General features: G+C 42.7%; 1 long non-coding RNA gene across 1 annotated transcript; it reads left to right on the top strand.

The window, feature by feature from the left end:
- The first annotated feature begins 16 nt into the window (after window positions 1-16).
- LOC125759541 (uncharacterized) lies at window positions 17-10061 on the top strand. Its single transcript, XR_007417120.1, has 3 exons — window positions 17-2505; window positions 2959-4397; window positions 4839-10061. It is a non-coding gene; the product is annotated as an uncharacterized LOC125759541 (long non-coding RNA).
- The last annotated feature ends 1041 nt before the right edge of the window (window positions 10062-11102 follow it).

Raw genomic sequence — 11102 nt, 5'->3', positions numbered from 1 at the left:
GCACTCAATTCCCACTGTTTGCAGCGTGTTGTGTGTATACGACTGTAGAGTCGCTGCGTATTGAAAAATTCCGACTATGAATGTTTCGCAATGTTTCCGGCGTTACCATTCCGTGATTAGACTCATCTGGCCGGTAAGCTTTCCGTTGCGCTAAAGAAAATGGGTACCATAAAAATTGGTTGTCGGTTCCTTTAAAAGTAATTTCTACTTGCGTGGATCTTTTCATTTCCTCTCGGCTTGTGGCGCTCCGTTACCTCAGTTTCATTCCTTCAGGTGCCGCATTGAGGCATTCTTCATTTTTTTTTCTTTTGCTCACAGCGACTCTTGATTCAAGGATGTCACGAGTTGTGCTGTATTGGCAAAAGCAGACTTCCCTCATTCGCTGCAGCCGTTTGCCTACGATACGGGTTTTTTTTTGTTCACAGTTTACGCAAACTTTTATTTGGCGCGCAGATACGTACCATTATGGCTTGGAAAAAAAAGGGGTGCATGTAATGCAGCTGCAAGCGTGACCGACCATGTCTTCCAGATTTGCGTCAATGGCGGTGGAGTCGTTAATATGGTTCAAACTTTTGAACGGGCTTCGAATAATGTCTGCTGCTGACCTCGTATTCATTTTGAGAATTAACTGTTTTAAATTTTCTAACATTTGCTTAGAAATGATAGATTACTTGGTATTTGGTTTCATATTTGAAGACTCATATTTTGTTATATTTGTACGTAGCTTAATTCATAATTATAGCCCCTTCCATCTCTGCATTTTTGTGAACTGGAAGTCTGGTCACTCACAAAGCGAAACGTGTAACGGTGCAGGGAGCTTTTGTGGTGTGAAATTGCGCTGCACAAATAGCTTATATTTATGACTTGTTTTTTGCATGATAGTTTTATCACTAACAAACATGGTGACATGACGAATCTTGTTAACGTTTTTAAGTGTTCAATGAGCTAAACGGAACAGTCTTGTTGGAGAACAACGCGAGGTGTTGCGACGGGTCTTTGCGCGAACACTCTGCCTCCGATTTCGAGGTTTTAGTTACGATGGCATCTTTGCCGAGGCTATCTAAGACTGTGAGCACGTGACCGTCTTTCTTTGGGCATAAGTAGACTTGCGACCCATCGGAGGAGATGGAAGTCTTCTCGTTCTGCTTTTTGATGGTAAGCAGGCCACTGTATTTTCTGTTGGCATTACCAGTGTTTGGTTTATACCCCCCCTCCATTAACACAGTCCTTCTTTCGCACCACCCCATGTGACGGGTTGCATGTTCTTTTTTCTTTTGTACAGGCATCGCAGCATTTAACCATATGGCGCACGTTCGTTCAGCGCATGTGTGAAGTCACTGTGTTTACAATTATGCGCACCGTGTATTTTTTTTTTGCCAGAGTAGCACTTTTTTTTTGTACATCTGCGAAGATGGGGTCGAAATTTCTCGTGTATGCAGCGGCAGAGAAATGCTCGCTTGCGTTTGTTTTGCTGTTGTTGTTTGCGTTGTTGTTGTTTGTCTTGTGTTTTTGTTCTCTCTTGACTACATAACCGTGTGTCTGGGAGACGACCGACGTACCTGAGAGCGCGAGCTTCCTTTGTCGAGAGGGTGGCGAGCTCTTGCAAAGTTATTTGGTTTGTGTGGGCACGATTATACATTGACGCAGGCATTGTAGCTAGGCCACTGAGACCTTTCTTTCTTACGGCTCTGTCACTCTGACCTCGGGCAGCAGTTTGGTACTTGTTTTTATTTTAACTGTCGCATTTTACGTTATTTTTGGCAGATTGGTTAACGTGCGGACAATGGAGGCACCAATGAGGTTGCATATTGTAGCCTCTGCACTGAAGTGTTCAAACATCGATGCAGTTCTGATTCGTACTGCAAGTTAAAGGACCGAAGCATCTTTCTTATTTTAACGATTGGTTGGCGCTTTTTATTTCCCACCGTACTGTAGGTTGCGTGATGAACACAGACAGAAAGGAATGCTCGGCGATGACTTGCGCTTTGGCCGTCTCCGCCTTCCTTTCCATCCTTGATTATCGAGCACCTAATGTCCGACCAGCTCAGCTTTTCAGCTGTTCTTCTGATTGGGGTACCAGCAGGACATTCAGTGGACTTTGTACAACCGAGTGATTTAACTGTTCCCAGGGTTGTTCCCATCACGTTTTGTTCGCTAAAAGTGGTGGCAGTCTTGTTTATAGGAGCTAACAGAACCACAGCTGATAACGAAAGCTATTTTCAAGAATTCGTTTAAAATATATTCATGCCTGCCTGGTGTTTGATTAGGGAGATGTAAAATTCCTACTTTCACCAAACATTTGTAATAGTTGGATGTAACATTTGTCATTACATAAGCCAGGATTTAGCGTAAGAAATAATTTTACGAGTCTCGTACAACACATCAACTCAGGACAGGTGTTGCTGAACTTTGTCGAATGTTAAGCAAAAGACTTTTAGAGAGAACAAAAGTTCAGCTCTTTCTTTTCCTCCTCTTTGAAATTTTATTGTATGGTTTGGCGTTATCGTTTCATCAGAAGAGATGGACAAAGCTGAGATGGCAACATTTGGTGGCATTACCATGCGACATGCTCACCCTAATGTTGGCCTCGCATATTACATTTAATGGCTGTGTACTCTTATCTGGCTGGTATAAAAGTTTTTCACAGCGATTCAAACTCCTAGATACTTCGTTTTTGTTTCACCGGAGAGTGTCGCTCAAACGAAGTATTTCATAGGACATTCTAGTTTGAAAACTGTCAACAGGCACTGCGCGAAAGTTTGTAGATGGTCTTTATTGTTCTGCTAAGGTGATAGAAGGATTGAAACATTCGTTTTAGCCGAAACTGTCAGATATGTCAGTTCTTTCGTGACTTTGCTGTATCATTTCCAAGATTGCACCTCTATCTTATCTTTCTTGCCTCGGGTTGACTGTGAGGAGCTGATAAGCATTTTCATGCCGCAGCCAACACCAAGAGAGCAGGAGAAAAAGAAAGCAGATCAGTGGCCTAGCTACAGTAAAAAATGGAATGGCGAAACCAGTAGGCATGTTGTTTAAGATGTTGACATTTTTTATAGGGCATTGTTTACCCGGACATGTTATCAGAGCAACCATCGTTGAAATTATTTAGATGCTGTTGAGAGAAAACACACGCAAAAAAAAAGAGAGATGCACATTTTATGCTAAAGCCGTATTTTAGTGTAATCTGTAACAGTGCAGCATCCGTTCAGTGCTGCCTTTTTAGACTGTTCAGAAAGTGACCTGCGTACAAGTTTGCGTACTTTACTATTATAATATCATAGTTTATATGACAATCGTGTCGGGTGTTAGTCACGGGGGTTTTGGGGAGTCGTGTCTATTTTTTTGTTCCCCCTATTTCATGTTGCTGCCGCTGTACACTGTGCCGTGTTTGTAGTATGTGCACATTACTAACTGTGTGTCTATCGAACAGATTCGCTACATGCAGTTTTGACAATTCAGAAAGAGCGCGTACTGTTTTTTGCACATTTTTCTTGTCATTTGCATGTGCGTAGTCCGTAGCACTCGTAGTCACGTTGTCGTGCCTGCCTGGCACGCAACGGTTTGCATTCACAGAGATAGGATGGTATGTTATCTTCTGCACCGATATTATTTTTGTTGTTGTTACGATCGGAGAACCTTGATATTATTGCGGAATGATTTGCGTGTTGTCATTGACCACCCACCTATTCAGTGACTGCGGTTTTCCCAAACCCGATGAAAACAGTCTTGGCACTACTGTCAGTTTAATCATAGCCTCTAGCATTACCATGTCTATGATCACAGATGCCGAGTTCACATCTGAAAATCACTAGCACACAAAAAGAAAAGTAAAAGGGAAGCTCACATTTTGAATGTGCGCCATCCATTTGAAAATGCCACTGAAGAGGAGGGCATCACAAAATAAGAGGCGTGCACTGTGTGCCAATAAACCTAGCTCATTCTAGGTGAATTGCCATGTTTTGTGTTTTAAGTCATTGGCACTACGTCACATAAGGTTGTATTCACCGTGGTCACTGAACAGGGGAAGTACTTGACTAACGTGCTTCGTGTGTACATTTTTTGATTAAGCTTCAAATGCATGACCATCAGCTCCTGCAAAGCCTTCTTACTTTGTGTGTAATTAGCTTTGCTTAATTTTATCATTTCGAAAGTCAGACTCAATTGGTACCGTGTGACACAGCGCGTCTAGGTATTCCAAGTTCATGGTGCTTGTGAGCATTGCATTGTCGTTGCGCCTGACCTTGTGCAAAGTTGTGTAAAACAAACAAACAAAAAAATGCTCTGAGCTGTGTTCACCTGTGTGTGCGTTAACTTAAAGGAGTGCCGATTCAACAGTTGCGACTTGTTTGCTATGTCAAACGACGGTCACTAGCTCGTAAACATTTCAAAATTGATAGGTAAATGTCGCTGTATCTTACCAGTACTTACCTACGGAGCAGAAACCTGGAGACTTACAAAGAGGGTTCAACTTAAATTGAGGACGACGCAGCGAGCGATGGAAAGGAAAATGATAGGTGTAACCTTAAGAGACAGGAAGAGAGCAGAGTGGGTCAGGGAACAAACGGGGGTTAAGGATATCATAGTTGAAATTAAGAAGAAGAAATGGATATGGGCCGGCCACGTAGCACGTCGGCAGGATAACCGGTGGTCATTAAGGGTAACTGACTGGATTCCAAGAGATGGCAAACGCGTGAGGGGGAGACAAAAAATTAGGTGGGTAGATGAGATTAAGAAGTTTGCAGGTATAACGTGGCAGCAGAAAGCACAGGACCGAGTTGATTGGCGGAACATGGGAGAGGCCTTTGCCCTGCAGTGGGCGTAGACAGGCTGATGATGAGGTAAATGTCGCAGCACACGAAATAATTTTCGTTAGTAGCTCTTTCTATGAGTTCATTTGAGTTTTGGATCTGTCATGGCATCGTAACACAAGGTAAAGTTGGGTGAACTAGTTTCGACTCATGACATGGAAAGGTGCGAAAAAGACAACACAAAATAGAAAGCATCGTATACTGTGTCTTATGTTCTGTCGTTGTCTTTTTCACATCATCCTAACAAAGTCACTTGCTTTGTTCTTGCAGCTGCACATGTGCCATGTACGAGCAGAGCCAGAAAATTTTTAAATATGTAAAGGCTTTTCTCTTTTACGATCAAAATCATACCTTGGTTCTCGCTACAAAGCATTTGCAGATATTCTTGTGACATCAAATGGCACCATTGAGGTGATGTCTGGCATTTTGAGGCGAATTTTAGTTTCAAATTGGAACATTTTATAAGTATGACGTGGCCTTCATAATTGCCAAAAGTAGTCATTTGATGTGTGTATGTATTGCTTTGAAATTACATCGGTACTTCTTTAAGGAAAATGCAAAACTAGACTGGGTGATAACCAAACACGCCAATCTCTTTGGCAATGTTGAAAGAGCCAGTGAAAACAGGAGCAAGCCAAGCGCAGTCAAATCAAGTGGTCGAAGTGGTAAAATGTGTTTGGCTAGAGAAACACTTCGATTAGTATTTTAATCCACTTTTGGACGTTGCAAGTCAGGAATGCGATTACTGGTCATGATGTTTCCGCCATGCCGCTGCGGGAATCACAATCTCGCCGGCATTTGACGAAGCTGACGTGTGCTTTCTTAACCGTAACCAGACATGGCCGCAGGGAGAAACGTCTCTGCATTCAGACGATCATAAAACACATCAGCCAGATCATTTCACCCATGTTGCTAAAAATCATTGCATGTTCGCAAGTATTTCACTCGCATCCCGCGTGTTCATCTTGCGTGTTTTTTTTTTTTCTTTACTGCTCCGAGCTTTTGATAAAAAAAGTTTTTAAACTCGAGGCCCACTTGTACAGATCATCCCGTTTACACATTTTTTGTATATGTCAACGTTGAAGCGGTTCATCCATAATAAATGTACTCGTCGCTCAAATGTGCGCACACTCACCTTGTAGCCGTTTAAAACCCATCACCACACACTATCCCGAGATGTTGCTTGCACAAAAGTTTTTTAAAGTGAGAAGTACAATGCTAGCTAGAATGACGGTTGACGTTAGGAGTGCCGAGTGCGTGCTTGTATTGCCTGGAGTCTTAATTACTACGCGAATCGGCTATTGTTTGCTGTTCTGTCTTGTAAAGATCTAAGGGGGCATGACGTCAGTAAAACACAGGTGCTGAGCCGCCTCCCCTCCCACCCAGGGAAGAGGAAAAAGCTGCCAGATACAAGAACAACCCATTATAGCATTGCCTCCATTGCATTCATTTTTGTGAGCTACGTGCAGCTAGACCATGAATCGCAGTATGTTTCATGTGCCGATGCCTTCTTCAACACCATGTATTGCCTTGCACGGCAACGAGCCCGCATGCTGTGGGACACAATGACCGGTGACGTTATCGTATAGTCATTATTAACAGAGTATTAGTAGTTGCTTATATTAACCACGCACGAGGATGCTGTTTTTAGTGAAGCCTCGACTTTACTTACACACCAGCAACTTTTTTCTTTTTTTCGAATTGCGCCCAGCCTATCGTACGCAGCATTCTCACAGTCACAGTCACACCCATACAACACATTAGGTGGGCATTAGCACCCTTGTCTGCTGGCTTTTTTTTTTTTGCCAGGTTTAACGATGTTGCACAAAAGGGAGCCAAGCTAGCAGGCTGTAACACCACCAACCGTGTTGATGTATAAGGCTCAACCTTTAGTTCAGTAGATGCTGGCAGTGAATGCCAACAAATGTGCACGGCTAGAGCCTGCCGATGTTTTAGGCCAGCACTGCAGGTGTTCGTTGTGCCAGAATATAGTGGTTGGTTAGGAGGCGATGGGAGTGTTTTGTTTGTTAGTGTCGGTGTTTGTGACTGTTTCGACGCACCTAACAGTGACTCGGCGTTGCTTGTTGTGGAGTGCGGCACCAGTTTTGTTTGTCTGGTTGGAGTTGCCGTTGGCAGTGCCAAGGATTGCAGAGAGAGGTCGATTGTGAAGAGAACTCGCGACATACTGCCCCGTAATGCTCACTGGTTGGTTTTTTGGTCCAGAGTGTTGGTGTAGTGTGATTTGCTGAGGCAGTTGATGGAGGATGGTTTGTGGACGTTTTGAAGTGTTCTGTCGTCTGCTTTCCAAACCTTGCTGTTGTCACAGGATTGGTGTTAACTCGGTGTTTTGTGGAGGCAGTGTGTGTGTGCGTCGTCTGACACTGCGTGTAGTTCTTGTGCTGGGTGTCGCGCAGCTGTAAAGCAGAGGTCGTCATGACGTGCCCGTCAAGTGGCCTGGTGCCGTTTGCGGTGATGTTTAATAGCAGCGGTGTTTAACGTGCAAAGCTGCACTTGTTTGGTTGTTGCGGGACTTGGCTGTTTTTGAATGTTTGTGGTTTGCCGACAACGTTGTGTTTGTGCCAGTGGTTTTCCAGATGTTGTGGTTTTGACAAGTTACGCTTTGTGAAGTGCACGACTGGCGAATTGGTGGCGCACGACTGCCAAACTTATCTTCGCTCGTAAGATAAACAGTGGGCGGATGAGGGAAGCCTCAATATCAAGCACTGTTCAGCAACGTGGCAGTCTGTTCTTGGAAACAGCTGGCATGGTGCTTTGGTGGCTGCCTTGGTAAAAACAAGACACCTTTCTAAAAGGTTGCTCTGAGCCTAGGGTCTGCTCTGTATGCCAGCTGTTGATCACTTGAGGCCTGCCATGTTTCTGTGGCCTTTTGATTCATCTGGATTGCTTACTGTTACACTGAATCATACGGCAACTTGTTAAAAACTAATGAACAGTTACTTGTTTAATGTCTTATGTTACAAAACTGAATTTTAGAATATTGTTGCACTGCATTGCTGCTGTGACTGTACACTTTGCTCATGGCTTATGGTATTGATAGCTTCAGAGTAATTTACCATCTCACAAAAGGTTCGGGTACTTATTGGCTCTAGTGTGCTAAAAACAGTTGAGAGTGATTTGTTACAAGGGGAAAAAAGGCAAATCTTTTGCACGATAGCACAATGTGTTACTTGAATAAGTTAGTGCCTGCCCTTTAAAAGGCAAAAGAATACAAAAAGCATGTGCAAAGGACACTCGCCGCACAGTTGAAGGCCAAACATCTCTACTTTGTGTGTTTGTGTCACTTTTCATGTTTTTAACCTGGAAATGCATATGTGCTGGTTAATGTCCCGCACATTATATCAATAGAGTGGAAACATCCATGCCAATCAGACATTCAGCATTAAAGCAATCCATATACTAGTTAGTTAGCATTTGTGGCTGGTTCAATTCTTGAGGCGCCTTCACTGAATACCACTGTGTCGAATATCAGCATCACTTCTAACACGTTTTGCGCCTTTGTTTGGTCAGAAGCAGTGACCACTGCATACGAGAGGTGGCTCAGTTACGCTGGAGTTGAACATGGCGTGCACTGTTTTTTTTTTTTTTTTTTGCACATATTTCGGTCATTCCCACACTGTGAAGTGCTTGTTGGAGATAAGGGAAGAGTGGAAAACGTCAGCCATGATGACAGACACATTGCTCTTGTATATAGCCCACCACCACTGCTCACAGCCATGACTGCTATTGAATGCAGGACTCAACTGGTGTAAAGCTTCAAGCTGCCTGCGCATATACACATGGTGTGTCGATTTTGGCTGGGATTCCTGCTGAAATGTTCCGTATGCATTTCAGTGATTCCGTATGTTGTCCGTCTGATTACGGAAAGTAGAATCCGCATATACTCCGTAAAGTCATACGGACTTACTGGGATGACGTACGAAAGGTTTCAGTAGTGGCATGCCTAGGATACTGCTTCTACCAGTGTGTTCAGGTCAATAACTTTTTTCTCTACCGTGACGTGAAGGTAAAACTACTACAAAAAAGGCTCTTCAGAGAGCTCGATGATGCTGTAGTCACTTTTTCTGTCATCAACAGTAGATGCCTTCGTGATGCATAACTCATTTATCACAGTTGGGTACACAAAATATGAACTGTAATGTGATGCCAAATGAAGCAGTGGTGCTGTCGCAGCTCATGTGATCATAATGCTTGGTCACATACCAGATCCACATAAAAGCAGATTGGATCCACTAAGCTGACAGTTAATGTTGCCAGATGAACATTTGTAATTGCGAGAAGTCGCTGTAATCCGGAAATTCGAATGTAGTGCATTTGGCATATAGGTAAAAGAGCAACAAATGACGTGGCATGATGCCTGGAGCTGTGCAGTGAAATTTCACTCTAAAGGGGGTAGCTTTTTATTACCACTCAAAGGATTGATGTGCACTTTACAACATTACTGCAGCCAAGAGAGTGAAGCTTCTGATGCTGTGCATATGTTGATGTGCACTATCTAGCATCGTGCTCATTAATTGTCAATTAAAATAAAAGAAACCTGCATTTTAATCTGGTGTATACATTTGTGAATTGGGTGCAACGCAACCAGAGTACACCCAAAGGGGTGTGCTACTAGGCATGCCAGCTGTCGCACACTTCGAGGTAGACTTTTGTTTTATTACAGTTGTAAGTGTATTTAAAACGTTTCGCTTTGGTGATAATCTGACGAAGTTGCACTTGATAACATAACGTGAACGCAAGCATTCCAAGCCACAAAGCTGTGGGCACAGAGCTCTTTATTTTGAAACAAAAATGCTGATCACATTGCTTATGATTATTATTGCTTGACAAATGTGCTATCTGGAAGGTCTATAAATTATAGAACCATGAAAAGGAATGTACTACAGGACACATGCATTCCATTATATTTGGACAACACTGGGTGAGGCAGTATCCCGGCATAGCTTGCCCGTTTCATTTGTTTTTCATTGCGGCGAAATTGCCTGCACTAGTGTTCTTCTAATGCCAAATACTCATCATTGGTGACTAAACCCCTCTTTTTTGTTTTTTGCTTGTCATTCATCTGCATTGTACTCAAAGAAGAGGCGAAAAGCATCTTAACCCTTCATCAAATGGAAGCACAAATGTACTGTAATACCATCATCCTTTCTCGCTGTCACCAAAAACACACAACACACACACATGAAGCGCTAGGAAATGCAATAAAAAGAAAAAAAATGAATCTCAAGTTTCGAAGTGGTATGTTTGTGGCTTCTTTTTCTCACTGGCAGTTGATGGGTTGTCACTGGCCGTGTTGTTGGATTTACCTGTGCACCAAAGCTTCTGAATAAAATTACCGTGAAAGGTCATCATAATGACGCTATATTAAAGGGACGCTAAAGAGCAAAACAATTTTTCTCATATTAGTAAAGCACTTTTTCACGATACCAAAAACGCCGCGCTTGCTGCAAGAAGATGCTTAGTAAGCGAGAAAACACGCAAAAACAAAATGTGGGTGGCAACGCCACCTTGAATTTTCCGCACCATTCGCCGTGACGTCACGTTTTCACAACGCCTACTAGGGACTACGTAGTTCCTAATCGGTAACAACGAAGTACATTGTCGTCTGAGGGGGCCATAGACATCACATACCAAGTTTGGGGTAATTTTGTTGAGCCAATGGTGCCGAAATACGATGAGTGCAATTTGAAATACGTGACATCACACGGGGAGATTTCAGCGCGAAATTAAAAAATAAAACTGAACTTGATTTTCTCCTCTTTTAATAAACCTATGATGGTGAAATTAACGACATTAGAGTTCTCAGAGTACAATTTATCAATCTAAACCGATTCACTGTTTCTCTTTAGTGTCCCTTTAAGCGTTTTATATCGCTGTGTAAAGTGCATTCATGGTGCATTTGGATATAGAAGATAACGAAGATATTTTCCTTTGGGATGGGTGTAACAAGGTAGTACAGCTGTAATGAGGTTCACTGTAAAAAGCCGTTGAGGTGGAGCTGTTACACGGGCATCGTGCTACAGCTGGAACCGTGGGTTCAATTCCCAGCTGCCGATGTTGCGATGTTAAAGCTTTCATACAATTTCTTAAAAGATAGCTTGTACTCAAAGAAGAGGCAGAGAAAAGCATCTTAACCCTTCATCAAATGGAAGCACAAATGTACTGTAATACCATCATACTTTCTCATTGTGACCAAAAACACAACACACACACATGAAGCGCTAGGAAATGCAATAAAAAGAAAAAAAAAATGAATCTCAAGTATCGAAGTGGCTT

Source organism: Rhipicephalus sanguineus, chromosome 8 (assembly GCF_013339695.2).
Source record: "Rhipicephalus sanguineus isolate Rsan-2018 chromosome 8, BIME_Rsan_1.4, whole genome shotgun sequence".
NCBI classification, from domain to species: domain Eukaryota; kingdom Metazoa; phylum Arthropoda; class Arachnida; order Ixodida; family Ixodidae; genus Rhipicephalus; species Rhipicephalus sanguineus.
This window is presented reverse-complemented; position numbering and strand designations above follow the sequence as displayed.